Here is a 21,135-nt window from a genome sequence, read left to right on the forward strand (position 1 = left end):
TTGCTTCAGTGTAAACTTTACTAACTTCAAAGGGAATTTTGCAGAATAAATACTACAGTAATTATTCATTTCTGGGCCACAGGCATTATTTCACCAAGACAGTACTTTTCTAGACTGATGGGCAGTATTTTTATAGTTGTTCATAGAAAAATGAAATCACTTACTACAGTTTGATTTTTATGTTGCTGTAGTTCGATAGGGGTTGGTGTCAGCCACCTTGCTTTTAGAATTGAGCTCATCTGAAACATTTCACAAGAGCTGGTGTTCTCACAAAGGAAAGAAAGAAATATAAATATGGGGTCTGATTATAGGGCAATCAAGACTGAAAAATATACAGTCACAACATGAATACTGAAATCTGTTTTTAAAAAATTGAGCTTACTAAACGCATCTCTAATGGCTCAATGGGTTAAGTGTCTGCCTTTGGCTCAGGTCATGATCTCAGGGTCCTGGGATCGAGCCCCAACATTGGGCTCCTTGCTCGGTGGGGAGTCTGCTACTCCCTCGCACTCTCCCTCTGTTCTCTCTCTCTCTCAAATAAATAAATAAAATTTCTTAAAAAAAAAAAAAAAAAAAAACCAACTCCCTTATCTTTCCATGCAATGCTTGTCTCTCCTATAAAATTAGATCTTCCTGGAAAGGGAGACTTATTGAAGTAAAACACTGTTATAGATAATGATTCTGGAAAAGGAGAGGTTACAGGAAATTATTCTGCGAGTCAGCAGGGACCTTTGTCATGGTATCCAGGAACAGGGCTCGTTGAGAAAGGCTGGTATAGCTTTGCTTACTTATCTAGCTTTTGGGGTGAAAATCCTAAATTGCTTTAACACATAACCTCTGTGCCACACAGCATCACTAATGAGTACACCAACAAATGTTATCTTTTTTTTTAATCTATATTAATATACTGACTCTTCACTTAGATCAAAAAGACCTTGGACTTTGGAATCAGTTTTAGTAAGTGTGTGTCCAGGTGCAAATCATTTTACTTCATTGTATACTTGTAAAATACAAGTTCGTGAAGATTAAATAAAATATTTACATAAAATTCTTGCAATGCCTCGTTTATGGTAAGTGTTCAATAACTATTAATTTTTTTTTTTTTTTTAACCTGAAGCTCCTTAGGCAATTAGTGGGATAGCTGTTTGGCAGAGTATTACAGTTACAGGTTCTGGAGCAGAATAGGTTCAGTCTAGCTTCTATGACTTTTTAACTCTAAGACTTTGGGGTTCGCATCTTTGTGCCTCAGTTTTTCATCTATAAAATGGGGGACCATAAGACTTTCTGTCTTATAAGATTCTTATGGAAAGCCCATGAAATAATAGGTGTTAAGTGCTGATAGCAGTGGCTGGCACATAATATATGCCATAAAAATATTTGCTATTTAAGAGAATGATTATATGCTCTGGTGCTCAGAATTTGTGATTGATGAGAACAATAGAGCTGCCATGGTGAGTAATGAAGGAGAACTTCAGGAACTGAATAGACACGTGATCCTGAACCAGGAAAGGCAAAATATGTTAGTCATCTCTTTTTGCAAATGAGTTGAGAATTCAAATATTAAAAGGTAGACAAGTATCTTAACAAAAGGTTGATGGGAATCTGTTAAAAAATCAGAAGTTTGTTCTGAGAGTTGATGTGTTGAAAATAGGATCTAGTTCACATAAAACCTTCCCCTGAGTAACTCCGTAGGAATACTGGGCTGCATCCAACCTGAAAGTTCAGGTGAAGAAGTTAGACCTCAAAAAAAAACTTTTTTTAATTAAAAAAAGAAAACAACAACAAAACAAAACAAACAAAAAACCCCACAATAGTCTTATCCCTGACAATAAGCTTTGAGCAAAATGTTCTCAGGATATGCTTTTGAGTATGTGAAGTATTGAATCAAGGGCAAAGTAGGATTTCTAGAACCCAAAATCAGAATCAGATACACCTGGTGGATAAAAAGTACAAGAAAAAGTCTTACTTCATGATTTGATACCATGAATCAGATGAAACTGAAGTTGTTTCAGGATACAACAACAACAACAATAGCAGGAACAATAAAAAGCACTAGAACAGAAGGCCTGGAACCAGTTATAAAACTGTCTCACTTGTCCTATCTAGTATAACGTTAAAAGGAACATGAAATGGCTATTCTTTAAAGGGTTCTAGACAAGGTAATGTGGGAGATGTAAAGCATTTAATATGCAAGGTCTAGGAAGAATGAAAAGAGATATGATATGTGAAGACATCAGAATTCAGATCAAAGTCTAGTTACTTAATCTCTTTCTCTGCCTCATCTTCCACCGTGAGAAACTGAGACCTTCTCTTCCTTCCGCCCCTTCCCCTACTGACTGTACCAGGGACCTCTCTGAATACATTATGTGACAACTGTATCATCACTGATCATGTGGGATCCTCCCTATAATGCGTGATGTTTGCATTTTCTCATGGAACCCTTGGGGACAGAGGAACTGTTTAAAACCCAAAGGAATTGCCCTTCCAAAGGTGGACTTCGAAAAAGGGTATTACCATTTGGGAGAAAAATGGTCCTTCCAGATTCATTCACTTTGCCTTCCCATAGAGACCAGTCCCAACCTGGGCCACATGCTCTGTCCTCTCACAGAGCCCCTCTGCATGAGAGAAGAACACTTAGGTCACTTCAGCCTGGAACATTAAAACAAATGCTGATAGTTCAAGGTTAATAGATGCATAAAACAAAAGTAATTCCATGTCAAAGCTGAGATGACAGGCGATTTGACTTGAGGCAGCCTTACAATCACTCTTTTACATGTGCTCCGTGCTGAGACCAGGCGAAGGCGTTATGTTTCTGACATTTACTTGTCAGGAAGGTATGACAATAGAGATTGTTTCTATCTCTGCTGCTCCCAGATGTTAACCTTCCAGCTTTAGTTTGTAATTGGGGTTCTGTGGAGCTTTAACATTTTCTATTGATTCAATAGAAGCAATAACATTTCCAATCATAAGACAGCATTATAGAAATATCAGGCAATTCACATATCAGAATGTTTGATAGCTGGGCTCACTGCATTAATTTCTGTCACCTTTGCCAGGAACCCTTTATCCTCTTTTTAATACTGAAGGACACCTGGGAGTAGTTGCTGCCACTTTTATTGTTCAATAAAGTAGACAAAAGTTTCAATTAACAACCAAGGGGCCTCTAGGAAATTGTGAATGAGAATATATTTTACTCATTTTACTATATTTCTTTTTTCTAACGTGCCATTTGTGACTTTGAAGCTGTACTTCATTCAGAAGGCGTGCATGTGTGTGCGCAAGCACACACACACACACACACACACACACTTTCAGTCCTCCTAATCCGGTTTACTTTATATTCAACAAAGAAAGCCAAGGTGGGACAAGTGAGGATATGGAGAGAAATTGGAAATAAGTCAAAAGGCTCAGGCAAGTGTGAACAGAGTGATGATGATCTCCATATCTGCGGGATGGTGAGGCAAGAGATTCCTGGACTGCAAGTCCCTGCCCTTGACCCTGAGACTGAAGTACCAAAGAATCCTCTTCTACTGTCTAACAAGCACCTCTTCAAGAAGAAAAAAAAAAAAAATCCTATGTCATTTATTCATTTAGATTCTTATTCTTTTACTAAAGATTTATATTAATGAGTTGGTAAAAATTATTAGCTGTATTTTGAAAATAATTCATGTACAGGAAGAAATTAAGATCCAAAAAGCGATATTAAACATGTGACAATATTATAATTTTTCAAGATGCTCTGTTTTGTTTCACTCCAGTGTAACCTTTGCACCTCTTCATGAATAGTCTCTTGCATGTTTCTACAAAGACCATGCACATTTTCAATCCTACAACCTTCCTCAGTACATTCCTTTTAATTTTAACTAATTTAAACAAGCACTGTCACTTGCCCCTTTTCTCCATCTGTCTACCAATACCTGCACTTTCTGGACAAGCTTCAGCTCACCTATAAAACACTTCTTGACTCCATGTCTTAGACTGTATAAAGAGTGATACTTAATTTTTAGAAGCAAAGACCTGAGAACCTGGTAATTTTTTCTCATAAAATTATGCATTTGTTATGTGTTAATGTATTTAAACTTTATTATTGGCCTTAAGGACTATCAGGCAAAAGCATTCATTGATGTTATTTATACGTAAGTTCAATACATTAATTATTACTTTAGCCTATTGATCTCTTTGCTATCTCTCACAGCTCAGTGCCATATAAATTTTGATGCCAATGTCTTCTTTATTATAATCATTATCTAATACATTATCAAAACTTTAAATAAAATTGAACAGACATAGCCCGTTAGTCTAATTTTAGAAACTTCTACCCAACATACCTCAGTCAATTAATCAGCCTCATTTTTATATGGTTTTTCAAATAATAATTGGTAAAAAACAAATTTTCTTGCATTTAATCTGTATTTTTTAAGCTTTTTCTTAAATTCAGTGATAGAGAAATTGTCAAATGTCTTGTGGAAATCTATACCTGTCACATCTATTGCCAGAAAAAAGTAGGCTATGGGAATGTGATTGTGCTTAGTAAATGCTCAGAGGGACCTGCCTTTTCATAGGCACTTACAAGCCAGCTCTTTAATAATTTTCTAGTATTGTGTCCGGAAGTTAGATTGTTTTTACCGGTCTATGTAGTTTGTAATAAGTTCTTTGATCCTCCTTTTGAAAATGGTAATAACATTGTTTTTAATCTTCTGTTTTTGTATGAATGAATAAAGCCATGCCTAAGAAAAAGTAAAGTAATAATGCCATTGCACTTGAAGAATAAGGATTTGATATTGTCATCAATACAGAGATAAACTCTGACTGTGGATGGACACTGGAATAGTAGCAAAGAAAATGGAACAAAGTTTCTATGTCAAATTTACTTAACTCATTTTGCGCTCCTCACTGGGTTCTTTGTAACATTATAATCTTGCTTTTCTAAGTGTGGTCAATAGTCCAGTGCCATTGGCATCACTGAGGAGCTTGTTGGAAAAACATGGTTTTGGGTCCCACCCAAGAAATTCCTAATCAGAGTTTGGATTTTATCACAATTCCCCAGGAGATTTATATCCACATTGAAGTTTGAGAAGTACTGGTATAGATGGTCTCTCTGTCTTCAAAGGTATTCCATTCCCTTTGCTTTAATTATCCCTGTGGCCAGTCATCTACCCGATCCACGTCTTATCTGACAACAAAAATGTCTGCATTATATGACTTGTTTTGTATATTGTCCAAACATTCCTTAACAAGAACGAGTCATTGTACTGGATATAATCCTTATCTTGTAATTAATTTCAAGTGTGCCTCCCAGAAAAGCTCTTTTAACTTCTAGTACATGTCAGAAGTTAAACACCTGATTATTTGAATCACTTGACCAGTTTTCTGTGAGGTAGCTCTTTCTCCAAAGGCTAGTTGCACTCTTTTAGTGATTTAGAAATCCAAGTCTGTCTGTTTAATCTTTAGGTTAAAACACACGTATATTACTCTACATGGTCAATGTTTGGGAGTTATATTAAAGGTAGATTGATCACATAATTATGTTACAAGTGGTCAAAGAATCTTAACAGCAAACTAATTCTTGATATTTTACACAAAGTTATGTGTTCAATAAATGTTTATAGAAAATATTAGAGAACTGAGAGGGATTTGGGAGTGTAGCCGTATAGATAAGCTACCACATTTCAGATGGGAAGACTGTGTGGTCTTACTCCTTTCAAAAGTAATTGTATAGACAAGGGCCCTTTTTCTTTACGGTCCATTCAGTTGACCTCTTCCACCTCTGCAAAGAAGAGAGCTCCTCCATCTCGGGGGTTCTGTCATGCAGGAGACAGACATTTCTCTCAGTCACAGTATAGAAGCCAGACACTAGTTTTTTGAAACCAAACAAATACGCAATTTGTCAGTCTGCAGATAGAGTGTTTCTGCCTTCAGATTCAAAATGGTTTTCATTTATTCATGTAAAAAAGAAGCATTTCAGTTATAGTTGTAATATTTACTTATCTGGTTTCCTCATGATGGATAACAAATGTATCCAGAACTTCCATGCATCAAAAAGATGCCACTTCATAAAATGGCAATACAATTCCATATTACAATAAAAACAGATACAATTCAAAATGCCTCAAATAGTTCCAAAAGCAATTATGGCATTTCAGAAGTAAACATTACTTACAAATTCATAACCACCCATCAAAATTATTTCACTAAGGTAAGTTAAGGAAGCATCTGCTACAATTTATGCATTTTGAGTCTTTCTTATTTTTCATATCCAACTATGAAAAAAACTGCTTCTAGCAAGTACTGTAGTCAGAGTGGAAGTCAAACAGTTTGCCATTTACCTGGAAACATATACTCCTTTTTAAGTTGCAGCTCAATCCTTTTACTATAATAAAGGTATAAAATTCACATTTTCATCCAAAGGAACGAGATCTGACCAGTACCATCTGCAGAGAAATAGTGCCTAAGATTAGCAGTCTTATTTCTTTGCCTAAAAGAGTAGCAGAATAAGCTTCTATTAAAGGCTAAAAAAAGTCATTTTTCATATCCTGTCCAGAATAATGCTGAATTATTTCTCAACTACAAGTAGTGTGTCATAAATCATAAAAATAATAAATCTTATTAAATCAGTTGTAGATTACAAAAACCTAAAGACAAGGTCCATTCTCCAAAGGACAGTTCTGTCCTCACTGATTTTTTTTATCTTTTTACTTATTTAAGAGGAGACAACTTCTTGGAGACCTGCTTAACTGAAATAAGAGCCTTTTTTTTTTTTTTTTTTTTTTTTGCTTTTTATAAGGAGTCAAGTGGCAAGTAACCGTAGTAGACCAGTTCATCTACTGAATGTCTAAATATTACAAATTTCAGCGTTTATACAGACATGTATAATGGGGAGTATAGATGTAATGTATAGCATGCGCAAATAGATCATTTTTACATTCAATATTTAAAAAAATGATTACCATATCTATTACATTCATTCTGAAGATTAAAGGAACAATAAAATTTGGTATACTCTAAGCATGCTGAAAAATAAAAAAAAAATCTTTACAATTAACATAAAATAATATACCAAAATCTATTCTTGAATAGTTAAAATATTCTTTACATCTAGCTCTTAATCTGGTGTGGTATAATATTCACAAAAGTCTAGTTTTATGTTTTAGGAAAAATAAACTCACTTTTGCATGTCACGGAACAAAATAAGAATGCAAAAGTTATGGTTCTCTTAGCGAACTTTGCACATTACAAATAACACATTCAACAAGGTAGATATTTTATAGTCGGCCTAGTGATGAAAAATTCAATATGCATATATTTATGTATTGAGTAGATTTATAGCCAACACGCCCACTGCCACTTGGCCTCAGTTCACTTTCACGTCCTTGAAAAGAACACATTTCACACATTTTAAAAAAACATTTAGAAGATTTAAAAGCATTTGCCAGTGTCACAAAGCAACAGCAAATGGTGTACGCATCTCTAATAAGTTGGTCTAGAAATATGGAATATGAAATGTGCAATGAGGTGTTTTGTATTCCGAAGTGAAAGGCTTTCTAACTTTATTGACTCACATTGAGGATGAGGACTGGGTTCACAAATTTAGTAATATGTGGATTTCATTCTGTTCCAACCTGGCACAAATGTGATGTCAATATACTAGCAGTTGAGAAGGTAAGCTTCATTGAGGTGTTCCTTCACAACAGGAAATTGGGTGCAGGCAGTTTAAGAATTATTATACTGTATGCTTTTATTCAACATTTTGAGATGGTGATCTAAAATGTGACCTAGCAGAGATCATAATTGTAAAGGATTATCACCACATATATAATTAGTATTAACACATGGAAAAATGTAGTGGTGGGAAAAATGTTAACTTTGTCCCCCATTGCCCATCATATCAGCACTTTAGTCCCACATGTTTTTCCATAGTTATTGCCCATTCCATCTGTGGACTAGACAGACTACATCCCTCACTAATGCATTCAACAAACATTTATTAACATCTTCTGTGTTTCAGTCACTGAATTAGACTTTGGGGATAGTATTATGAATGGGCTAGCTATAGTCCCACTCTTATGGTTTACAGCAAAATGAAGAATACAGACAATTAAATTGGCACTTGGAACATGGGGTTTCATTAATGTTATGGCAGGAAAGGTACAAGGTCTTATGAGGGTGGATGGAAGGGGTACCTAACACGAACTTGGAGGGTGAGAGAACAATTTCTTGAGGAAATAAAATAGAAGTTGAGAAGTAGAAGTTGAGTAAGATTAGGAATCATTCAGATAAAAGGAGAGAGAGAAGCATGTTCCTTGAAGTGTAGTTGGCATGTGCAAGAGATAGAAGGTTCAGAGAGGATGTAATCCAACTGAGAAAATGGAAGACCTTCTGTAGGGTTAGAATTCAGCATATAAAGGGAGAAGGTAATAGGAGATCATGAAAGAGGTGTAGAGAAGGGCTAAATTGAGAAGAAATAGGAATTCAGGGGCAGGCACCTGAGCAGCTCAGTTGGTTAAGTATCTGACTCTTATTTTCAGCTAGGTAGTGATCTCAGTGTTGTGAGGTGGAGTCCCACATAGGGCTCTGCCTGAGGTCTGCTTGAGTTTGTCTCTCTCCCTCTGCCCCTCCCCCTGCTCATGCTCTCTCACTCTCTAAAATAAATAAATAAATAAATAAATAAATAAATAAATAAATAAAATCCTTTAAAAAATATGGAATTCACAATTTTTCCTGAAACTTTGAAGATGTCACTAAGAGGGTATAAAATAGTGGTATGACAGGATCACATGTATTTTAAATAGTTCTATCACATTGCAGTGTGGGAATTAGCTTGGTGGAAGACAAGACAAAAGACAATGGAGAGACCATTTAACAACCTGGGAAAAGATTTTGGTGGCCTGGAAAGAATAAAGGAAAAAAGAAATGACGGGAGGGAGAAATGAAGGGAATACTATATTACAACAATGGTTACTAAGGTTAAGGTTGGGGAAGAATTTGACTTTTAATAGGTAACTAGAGGGTGTTTCTTTTCTGTGATAGAAATGGAACATTTTAAGGACACCTGGGTGGCTTAGTTGATTAGTGTCTGACTCTTGGTTTTGGCTCAGGTCATGATCTCAGGGTTGTGAGATTGAGCCCCCCCCCCCCCATCCACCCTTAATGCAGAGTCTGCTTGAAATTCTCTCTCCCTCTACCCTTCCCCCCACCCCTGCTTGCTCTCTCTCTCAAATGAATAAATCTCAGGAAAAAAAAAAAAGAAAGACAAAATGGAACACTTTACTTTCCTGATAGTGGTGGTGATTATACAAATTTATCATGTGATAAAATTTTGTAGAACTATACCCACCCAGAAAGTTTATGCATGTAAGTCCTGGTGAACTCCAAATAAGATCTATAGTTTAGTTAATAGTATTATACCAATAACCAGTTTTTTGGCTTCAATAATGTATTCTGGTTATATGAGATGTTGTATCATGGGAAGTTTGGGAACTCTCTGTATTATTTTTGCAACTTCTTATGAGTCTAAAATTATTTCAAAACAAAAAGTGATTTTAAAAAAATCAAAAGAGGGGAAGAGAACAATTTTGGGGGGATAAAAGAGTTCGTTATGACCCTAGCACAGGCAGCCTCTCCCAGATCTTTCTCATATTCCCTATTGCCGAAGCAGGTGAAGGCTTCTCCCATGTTGCCCTGATTTAGGGTAGTTGAAAAAGGAAGCTAGAGGACGGTACCCCAAAAGAGAGACAGACTGTAACTCTGATACTTTGTTCCATTCAGTGACCTTGACCCTGATCCATTCTTGTCCATGCACCTTCTCTTTGCATCTGAGTTGGTTAAGGGCAGGGAAAGAAGAATAGTCTGGGCCTTTCTCTGGTGACCTGATTAATGTAAAGGAACATGGAGAGGTACTAGAAAACCTTATAGAGACGTTTCTAAGTGTTTCTAATGTATTAAAAGACTAAGCAAATCAAAAGCAAAGATGCCTTGGAAATGAAGAACTGTCATTTTCTTGATGGAAATTGTATCTACACTGTATCACTCAAACTGACTTAGTTTGTTCACTGAAACAGATTTTTTTAATAAAAAGTATTTAATTATAATAATCAGATTACCTGATGATTTTTTTAAACAACACATTATTTTTCTAAATTTGACCTTTTTTTCTCTTTAAAATATTTCCCGTGGAGAAATCAATAAAGAACTGGAAGTCTGACATTCTTCCTCTCCTGCTCTTTAGATTTATTAATGCTCTGTTTCTCTAGAGCAGAAGCAAGATTGTGCAGCTGGTCCCATAGAACTACGTTCTGGGGCCATACTGAGGGTTCACTGAAGGCTAGTCTGTAGGTAGTGCACCTTATAACAAGTTCATTTTGATACTTTAAAAGCACTCTTTTCTCACTTTTGCTTTTCCATTTTTCTTTTCTTCTGTAGGTCCAGTGTCATGAACTCCACAGTGGATTCCTTTCCATGGTGAGTAAGTTTACATAAACTTCCAGCATAGTGGTAGAAATGCTAGCCTTCATAACTCTGAATTCTAATTTGTAGGAAATAATGTTCTAATGTGTTGCCCCTGTAATAATATAAATGCTAATCATTTTTTAAACCACTGAATTTCTTTTTTAGCAAAGAGTTCTATAGTGAGATTCCAAAGGAATAATAGAAATGCTAATTATTTTGATTAGCACAAAGGGGAAAGTCTATTAAAAGTTCCTGAAAATGCTTCTTTAATTTTATATGTTTTATGGCTTCTTTTAAGACTGACCTCAAGCTATATGCCAGGATTTTATTTTTTATGTAAATGGTTTCACTCAAAATGTCCTCCCAAGTTCTTATTTTTAAATGGTCTCATATGAGAAACTGAATCAATATCTATTGTGTATTTCAAGTTTCCATAATTGTATTGAATAGATGGAACAGTCAAGTGGAGAAATTGATGAATATTACTTTGGGAGAAAGAGCTGGTACTATTTGAAAATTTGTTTGGTGTGTATGTGTGATATGTTATTGTTTAAAATGCTTCAAATGGAAGTTTCATTGAGGTCAGTCTCTTTTCAAGGTATTTAGAATTTTTTTAAAAGAATATCTGTAGGCTAGGAGTATATCTATACAGACATAAATGTTCTGGGTCTAAACAAATCGAAAATAACATGTTGTTTTGGTATTTTCAATAAAAAAATTAGCTGTTCGATGAAAATATAATTTAACTAGTACTGGGAAGAGGGGATTGAGGGGGGAGGGATTATTAATCGTTAATAGAACAGACTCTGGAATTGGATAGCTATGGACCGACTCCTAGCTTTACTACTTTCTAACAGTGTGATTCTGAACAGGATTTTTTTTTTTTTTAAACTCTCTAACTTAGAGTTTCAGTTATCTTATCTGTTGTCAAGTTCAAATGGGATACTTCATACCAAAAAAGAAAAAAAAAAGAAGAAGCACAACATCTGGTACATAGGAAGTAATTAACATTTGTATTACTATGACTAGTTACTCTATTACTAGTATTAGTATGTGATATTACTATTATTATTTTTGTTATCTTTACTGGGACTGCTTTAATATCAGCAAAGTACTTCTAAGGGAGGAGCGGTTTGTCTACCTTTTTATTTCTAATTTTCAAGCACTTCTTTCAGTTTTACCAACTTCAGTACAATTCATAAAATAAAAATTACTGAGTGCCTACCAGATGTCAGGCTTTGTGATAGGAAGCACATTTACAAAGACACAGGAGAGGGGGAATGGCCATTTAGACAAACAGCACATTTTGAGAAGTGTAATGAAAGTATCTGTGGGGATAAGGAAATGAGAGAAGGATGGCTCTATTGAGGGTGACAAAGAAGGATTCTGAGGGAAAATTATCTCTAAATTGATCCTTGAAAAATGACAATGAAAACTCTTTAAGGTGACAGGGGAGGGAGTGGGAATCCAGGCAGGGGGAACAGTATGTGCAAAGGCCTGGAGGTTTAATAAAGCTGGCCTTGTTGAAAGAGTTTATTATTGTAACTAATTGTTGTTGGATAAAACATGCAAGATTAGAAAGCAGTAGCATGTGCAATTGGAGAATTAATCAGGGACCAGTTTATGGAAGGAATCAGAGGTCTTGATGAAAGGCTTGGCTTTATTCAGTAGAGATACAGAGCAGTTGAAAAGTTACAAGTGGGTCAGTGATAGCTGTGGATAGCCCTATAGGGAATGAGCTGAAAGACGTGTGTAGTGGGCAGTTAGTACTTAAAGTGGAGGAGGAAGAAATTATGAAGCTATGACAAAAACAGTGGAAAAAGGACAAAGAGAACAACGATAGAATGATAGAGAAAGATTCAAGAAAAAAATAGAGGACGATATAAACGCGATGATGACTGACTTGGCACGAGGGGTATGGGAGCTTAAAAAATGGGGTGGGCATGGCACTGTGGCTGTCAGTCACAATCAGGGGAACAGGAGACGGGGTAATTTTAACTCCATGTCTGGTGTGAGGGTGCACATGCAGGATCTGAGGGGCTGAGCCTTCCATTTCTTTATGCTTGGTAGGGTTTTGGCTGTAGACTGTGAGGCCTAGAGAGGTCTGGACCAGAGATTTAGCCCTCAGATATGTTAGGAGTAGATGGAACTGCACTGGGAAAGAATGGAGGGAAAGAAGAGGAATGAAGTTGATAATGTTAGTATCACTGAAGCCAATAATGTATAAAAACTGAGGCAGCCATGAAGGAGGGTCAACAAAACTCAAAAAAAAAGGGTTTCTAGATAAAGGGAGTGGTTTGTAGAGTCCAATTCCACAAGAAGGTCAGATGAGATTAGGTGTGAAAAATGGCCTTTGGAGCTGGCACTTACTGTGATCTGGATGAAGACAATTTTAATAGAAGAAGAGTGAGCAAAATCCAGATTGCCACATGTAGTAAATGAATGAAGGGGATTGAGAGTGTTGGTAACTCCTGGATGTGAAGTTGCAATTCAGTGTCAGAAATGGCACTCACAGAGCTAGCTTCAGTTGAAACCACATGTCTGATATAGCAACTGCTCTGCCGAACCTCAATTCACTTATCTTCTTGGTTGTCATAACAGTAAATTGTCAACAAGACCATAGCTTTGTTATGTCATCTGTTATTAAGGAGGGCAAATGAATAGAGGTGAATGTTCTGATTTCCAATATCAATCAAATATTTGAGTCCTTGATTACTTAACTATCAGTGGTAAACTTGAAAATGGTTGGTCTGGAAACGTTTAGCCACAGTCCCAGTTGGAATGTTCACATCTGAACGAAGTTTGTCTTTCCAACTTTCTAAACTGTTCTTTTGGCCTAGAAGGGTAAAGTACATTATCTCCTGCTATTTCATTTTTATTAAAACTGTTTGAACTTGGAAATGAGGCCTGATGGTCCCATTTTCCGAAGGCTGAAGGTCACTGGGTGTTTCCGTTCAAAAAGAGAAAACAATGTGTAACCCCTCTGGCACCATAATCGAAAGAAATAGTGTGGTGATTACAGCCCTGTGCTGAGCTGGCGGCTGCTACAAATATTGGAACTGAGTTTGATAGGATCCTGTATTACCTTATAACAGAGTATCATTCCTTACAGTTCCAAGGTCAATGTCTCTTTCTCAAATAACATTTCGGACCTATAATTGTTCATCTACATGCCAGCAATTATGGGGGAATTGATCAGCCAGTAATTAATGCCATGCTATTACACTTTTTAATTTGTAGATTATGCAGCTGCAAGCGTTCTCACATTTTTAATTTGTATATTATACAGCCACAAATGTTTACAATGCCCTTTTTAATCTCCTTACACTACCACTGCCATTATTCACTATAGATTAATGATACCCTGGATGCTGAGGTTTATTTCATTTACCACTCTTACCAGGAGAGCAGTTAACATTACTGTGCTCTATTACTTAATGTCTTACTGCAGCTGCTGGTGAGTATTGGTTACCCTTTAAAATATTACCAGCCAGTTATTTTTTCTGTATTTTTTTAGCTCTCTTGTCACCAACAATACAACTGTGTGGTAATATTATACTTTATTTCCAAATTTATTTCAACTGGTTCTATCAGAGATGTTTAAAGAATTCATTCTAAGTATTATAAATGACCTGAACCCCTTCTTATCCCCCCTTGTCTATCTTAGAGCCTATTTGGGGTTATGTGACCAGTATAATTTTTTTTTTTTGGTCGAACTCCCATTTTTTCTTCATACTTGCAAGCCAATTAAATTATAAAGAAAAATTCAAATAATACTCAACTCCTTTTCAGTTAGAAATATTCTCATTACTGATTCAGGATAAGTCAATATTTTAAGACGATGCTCCTTACTCTGGCTGGGGTGATTGTGGAACATACATCTCCTCTGGTTTTCCTTAAGGTGATCCAAAGCTTCAAGGGGTGGGTGGTATCAGTCTCCTTGATAAGACATAGTGACAGCTTTAACATGGACACTACTCTAAACAACCAGGATGCACAATATCCACATCACAGCAGAATTCTATAAAACAGATCATGTGCACAATATTGTATTAGTTGCTGGGCAGGATACACAGAAGTAAAAGATATTGTGTCTATCATCAAAGCATTTATATTCTTCTTAATAATAGCTATAAAATAAATATGTAAAAAAATTAATAATGAGCTCTACATAACAAAACTACAAGAATGAAATGATTATATAAAAGCACAATGAACAAGGTGTCCCAATGCATGTGATAAATGGAAAAAGAGCTTTATAACCAATTAGAGGAATGGCTTTTCAAAGGGAGGAGAGAGTGAACCCTGGAGGGATGACTTGAGCTGAACTCTGAAGAAGGAGGCAATTTGAACAGGCGAAGAGTGGAGAAGATCTTTCCCTGAAGAGAATACAAAATGAACACACACTTCAAGTGATCAATGTTTGTCGTATATTCAAGGGGCGGTAAAGAAATGAATACGACTCAAAGAACGTTCTTGATAAGGAATAGTAACACTTGAAGTTGGACATTCTGCCTGTTCCAGTAGGTCTAGAACACCAACAAAAGGGCGTTTGACTTCGTTCTGTACAGAGTCTTTCTGTGGGACATTTTTGATTGGCTTTTGTTTGTTTTGTTTTTGCTTTTTTTTGTGGTTAATATTTTGTTATGGGAGTGCCATTATTGAAGCAATATTTTGAAGAAAATAAAATGGTAGGGGCTGACATCAAGATCACTTAGGAAGCTGATGAGTTAATTAGGTGTGAGATGATAAAAGTATGAACTCTGATGGTTATATACACAGCATTACTAGACACCTGGGGTGTTTCTCTTGTCTCCTTCCTAATACCTCTGTTCTCTGCTCCAAGTCTACAAATTCTATTTTGAAATGTTCAGAAATTGAATCTGGCATCACTTTTTAATCACTAAGAGATTTACTGCTTTTATGTTTTAACATAATATTATTCATGTAGATGTCTTATTTCCTAAAATAAAGTATTATAGTCATATAATAATTATGGATCAGATATTGTACTAAACATTTTATACACACTTTTTATTTTATTCCTATGATCACCTCAGAGGTAGGTGCTTTTATTTAATTTCTAGTACGAAATTAACTGAGGCTTAGTAATTATGACAGTAACATAATGGTAGAGTCGTAATTTAACCCCAGTCTACCAGTTGTATTTTCTTTTTTGAATTTTTTCTTTAATTTATTCATTCATTAACTACTATTTATTAAGTTCTCCTTAATAGCTGACATGATCTTGTGCTAAGGATACTTTAGTGAACAAAATAATAGATGAGATCCCTGTTCCTAGGTGATATGGCTGAGCAGAAAGTAAGTACAACCTATATGTTGAACAAGTCCTATTCTCATAGAATGTAATTGGAAAGCATATTAACTATTTGTATTTCACTGTGTCCCTTTAAATATAGTCTCTTATCTTGAGTGAAATATAGGTTAATTTCCATGATTTGGGGTGCTTTCTACATAATAAAAGTCCCTCTTATCATATCTCCCTATTCTCCCCGCACCCCCAAGCTGTGGGAACCACCATTCTGTTCTCTGGTTCTATGAAATTGGCTTTATTATTATAATTTTTAAAAATATTCTACATATAAGTAATGTCATGCTGCATTTGTCTCTCTGTCTGGCTTACTTAACTTATCATAATGCCCCCCAGTTTCATCCATGTTGTTGCAAAGGGCAGGATTTTCTGCTTTTTTATGGCTGAATAACATTCCTCTGTGTGTGTGTGTGTGTGTGTGTGTGTGTGTGTCTCACATTTTTTAATGCATTTAACTATGGGAGGACATTTAGAATATACCAATAGGTATTGGAGTACAAATATCTCTTCAGGACACTAATTTTTGTTTCCTTCCAATATATATTCAGAAGTCAGACAAGGACACTTAGAAGAAAATAAAATTATAGGCCAATATTCCTGATGAACATAGATACTAACAAACTAAATTCAAGAGTACATTAAAAGGATCATACAGTATGATCGAGTGGGATTTAGCCCTGGGATGCAAGGCTGATTCAATATACATAAATCAATAGATGTGATATATCGCATTAGTAGAATGAAAAATAAAAATTATATGATCATTTCAATAGGTGTAGGAAAAGTATTGGAAAAAATCAACATCTTTTCATGATAAAAACTCTCAACAACATATAGGAGGATTGTACTTCAATGTAATAAAAACCATTTATGACAAGCCCACAGCGAACATCAGACTCAGTGGTGCAAAGTTACAAGCCTTTCCTCAAAGTTCAAGAACAAGACAAGGATGCCACTCTTGCCACTTTTATTCAATATAGTACTGGATGTCCTAGCTAGAACAACTAGGCAAGAAAAAAAAAGGGGGGGATGCAAATCAGAAAGGAAGAACTAAAATTATGCCTGTTTGAAGATAACATGACGATATATATATATATATATATATATATATATATATATATCAGACCTTATGATAATTAGTAAGTCCAAATACAGTATGTATCAAAGCCTACATTTTATTCAATATTATGGTTACTCCTCTTTACTAACCCAGTAGGCTGCAGGCCAAGTCCTTCATAATGGAGGAAGAGTATCATCTGCACTGCAGCTGGTATCTGCATGACCCTGGCTTGTGAATAGCTTATTCTTCTTCCAGTTTGTTAACTTTGACTTATGCTGATCCTTCCAGGATCAGAACTAGAAAGGGAGAAGCATAATGGTGAGTGGAGTCCTTGTCTGACTAATAATGTGACATAGTTCATTCTATCTTGGCTGGGCAGGTTGGTAAAATTGACTCTTGCTCGAGTAGACTCTTGGGAGACCTGTTTTTCCCTTTATGTGGTTGATAAATTCTCTTACATCTGGTTGTTCAAAGGATCTTCCTTAGCCTGTGGCCATTCACAAGGACCTTTTGGTTCTTTCTGCTAAGTTCTTTTGCCTTTTCTCATAGAACTTTTGGGTGGGATTTAAGGGAACACCATGTGGCCTAAAGGAAGTGCTTATCATGCATCCTTTTCCTCTTCAAAGTGTAGGAGCACAGATTGCCCAAGGCAGCCAACCACTTTCCTTTCTTTCGCTTCACTGTCAGAATAGATAACCAGCTTATCTCTCACACTTGAGATTCTCTCAGACATAAATCCAAAGTCCCACACACTGCAGGGAACACATAGTAACTCTCAAAGAGAATTCTGTGGGATCCTCTGCCAGAGGATAAAAAAAAAAAAAAAAAAATGACTGTCCTTACCTAATAAAAGGAGTGAGACCCAGAACACATCAGCCTCCTTCACACTCAAACTTTCTATCACACAGCCCTTTTCTAGGCCTCTCAAACTTATTTTATACACTGGAGCTGAAATAATCTCCCAAGGTACAAACTAATTTTCTCTAACCTTCTATTACAAGTGCTGTATATAGTATTTTACCCCATTTTAGGCTATCTTGTTTTTTTTTCATTTTTAGGACCTCAGTTCCAGTCTAATATCACGACTGATACATAAACAAAGAAACAAGACGAATTAGTAGTAAGCATTATTAAGAAAACAAGAACCATGCTCGATTTGGCAGCACATACACTAAAATTGGAATGATACAGAGATTAGCATGGCCCATGTGCAAAGATGACATGCAAATTCATGAAGCATTCCATATTTTGGGGGGGGGGAGAGGCAAACCAAGAATCAGACTCTTAACTATAGACAGAACAAACTGATTTACCAGAAGGGAGGTGGGTGGGTGGAGGGGTTAAATAGATGACGGGGATTAAGGAGTTCATTTGTTGTGATGAGCACCAGGTGTTGTATGGAAATGTTGAATTACTGTATTGTACACCTGAAACTAATATTACACTGTACGTTAACTTACTGGAATTTAAGTAAAAACTTAAAAAAAAGAAAGAAAACAAGAACTTAATGTAGAAGAGAGGGATGAGGAGAACAGTGTTGGATAGCATAGTCAGGGGAACATTTCTGAAGGCATAGCATTTAGTAGGCACCTGACTGACAAGGAGAAAGCCATGCAAAGTTCAGGGGTAGATACATTCCAAGCAGATAGAGGGTTAAAGAAACAGAATTGGATTCACTGGTTCAAAGAGAAGAAAGAAATCCTGTAGGGTTGGAGCATACCCAACAAGGGAAAAAAGGTTATGGGACAATGATCCCAAATTCTAGCATGCATCAGGATCACATGGAGGACTTATTAATGCATCAATTCCTGGGCCTCATCCCAGAGATTCTGACTTGCTCCGAAGTGACACTGTGCATACTAAGTGGCAATATTATAGGCTATGAGGTCAGAAGAACAATCATGGAGCCTAAGAATGGAGTTAGGATTTTAATTTAAATGACTGGAAAGTTTAAGGCACTGGGAGACCATGATCTATTTTGAAAATTTCTAAAGATGACTGGTTATTTGGGTACACAAATACTATAGGGCAGAGAAGGCAGATATAGGATAAAGTAGGACATTCAGGAAACTATTTATTTTGTCCTGGCAAAGAGTGTTAGTGGTGCGAATGAGCATGGCAGTGATAGAGCTGTAGAGAAGTAACAGAAATGGAAATATATTCTGGAGAGCAGGATGAAAGGAATTGATTATGGGTTAGTATGAGTCGAGCATGGGAAGGAGAAATCCTTTCTAAAACCCGGACTCAAGACCAGATCTCTTTCTTTAGGAATAATCATTACATTTAACATTTCTTTTACTTCGCTGTAGTACCTGGTAAGTGATTTAGAACAGAATAGATGGACACTTTGTAAATAAGAGGATTGAATCAAAGAGAACTCAAGTAATTCTACGTTAATAGTTCATTATATACAGTGTTAGCAGTATTTTCAAAAACAAATACATAAAATAAAATTAGAATTAATCCAGAAAACTTAGTGACATGATTCCAAATGGCATTTGGGAACAGATTAATTGTTAATGCTGGTAATTTAAGTAAAGTAAATACAACAAAATTTGGGAATGGATTAATTTCAAGAAATGTTATAGGTTCATTTCCTCTATGTCTAAGAAAACCACTCTGGTAATAGTTTTATTGCCACTGGAGGGGGAAAAGGCTTAAGATAAACCTGAAGCATTTGGCCCAGAACCAATAGCACAATGGGCTCACCCTTGGCATCCTTCCCTTTTCCAACCATATTTGTTCTTATACTTCAAGTTAAGGAGACATCAAGATCAGTATTCAAACTTAATCAATGAATAAAAGAAAAAAATATATCATGTATAGAGTATCTACGAGATTTTATTTATGATAAAAGGCATGGCAACAGATACAGGAATCTAAAGAAAAGGATTATAGGTAGAACATACACAGTTTTTAAGGTCATGTGGAAGCTTCATACATGTCTTTATCTCTTCTGTTTTGTACTTACCAGTCTTTTGAGTTCTGGTGAAGTGTGGCTTCTAGCAGTTACTCTCAGTGTGCTCAGCAATATACAGTACCCTGTAAAATATTCTGTTGATCTACTGAAGGAGCAAGATCTTATTAACATTAACTGCTAGGAAGTGTTCTGGAACTTATTTTTAATTTTTTTCTTATAAAATGCTAGGTAACTACTTTATCCAAGAGTGGTTGAAGGAATAAGAATTCTTTAAGGACATGCCTGCAATGGTAACAAAATTCTATCCCATTGCCAAAATGTCCCTCTCTTAAAGAGAGATTCTTCTAAATCAAGAATGTAAGATTTGTGTAGAATATGTTATTTAATTTAAGCGTACTAAACCTTTTTCTTTTATTCTTGAGCACCAAAAAGGTCAAAATTATGACTGTGAGGAAAAAGGAAGAAATTGCCCTAACCATCCAGATTTTCATCTCAAAAACTGTATCCCATTAAAAACTGTAGAAAAATGGCATATATATATATATATATATATATATATATATATATATACTTTCTATTGATCTATAATTTTCCTTTCAAAGGAACAATCAATGCCTATTCTCCCAATTAAATCCTGACCCAGGAAATACTGAGAACACAAAAGAAAGGTTGTAAAATTAAATGACTAAGTCATCGATCCAACTCCTGCTGAAGCAGTCACTTACAGGTGTGTCTTAGAAATCACCAAAAGTCCCAAATCAACATGGAAAAACAGAGATAATAACTCAGAGTTAATATAAACTCTTGAGTGTTATAAAGAAGGTTTTCTATGGTTTGAAAGAGAAGAGCTACTTCAAGTAAATGGTAGAAGACCAGCAATTGATTTTGTAATTTAGGTCTTAGAAAGATAAAGAAGCATAGCATAGTCAGGCTCAGCCCTGCATTCCGGAGATTTGAGTAAGAGTAGCTGGAGTGCAGGATAGAGGGCCCTGACAGACCCTGATACTCACTAGTCTCCTTGAGTAAAGCAAAGTAGGCATGCATTTCAATCTATAGAGTGTTCTTGGTGTCTCTTGTGTCTAGCCGTGGGCTGGAAAAAAAAGTTTTTTGTCTTATCACATTCTTAGAAATATACAAAAAAAGGAATTTTCTGTCAATGTGAAGCCTCAACAAGGGGCTTCAAATATTTGAAGAAGTATTTGGCAGGGTTTCTCCAAGACATACCAAGGGAGAGAAACACTGATAATGTTCTCAGTAATTTCTCAGCTTGATAAATTTTCTTCTCTAAGAAACTCATCCAAGAATCTTGCAGGAGACTGGAGAGTAGTTAAATCTTCATACATTCATGGTAAAATCAATGAACGAACAAATGAATAA

General features: G+C 35.8%; 1 non-coding gene across 1 annotated transcript; it reads left to right on the top strand.

Annotated features, from left to right (window-relative positions):
• Positions 1 to 17,985: 17,985 nt before the first annotated feature.
• Positions 17,986 to 18,089, top strand: LOC121103293. Its single transcript, XR_005835451.1, has one exon. It is a non-coding gene; the product is annotated as a U6 spliceosomal RNA (small nuclear RNA).
• The last annotated feature ends 3,046 nt before the right edge of the window (positions 18,090 to 21,135 follow it).

This window comes from Ursus maritimus, unplaced genomic scaffold, assembly GCF_017311325.1.
Source record: "Ursus maritimus isolate PB19 unplaced genomic scaffold, ASM1731132v1 scaffold_18, whole genome shotgun sequence".
Classification (NCBI taxonomy): Eukaryota; Metazoa; Chordata; class Mammalia; order Carnivora; family Ursidae; genus Ursus; species Ursus maritimus.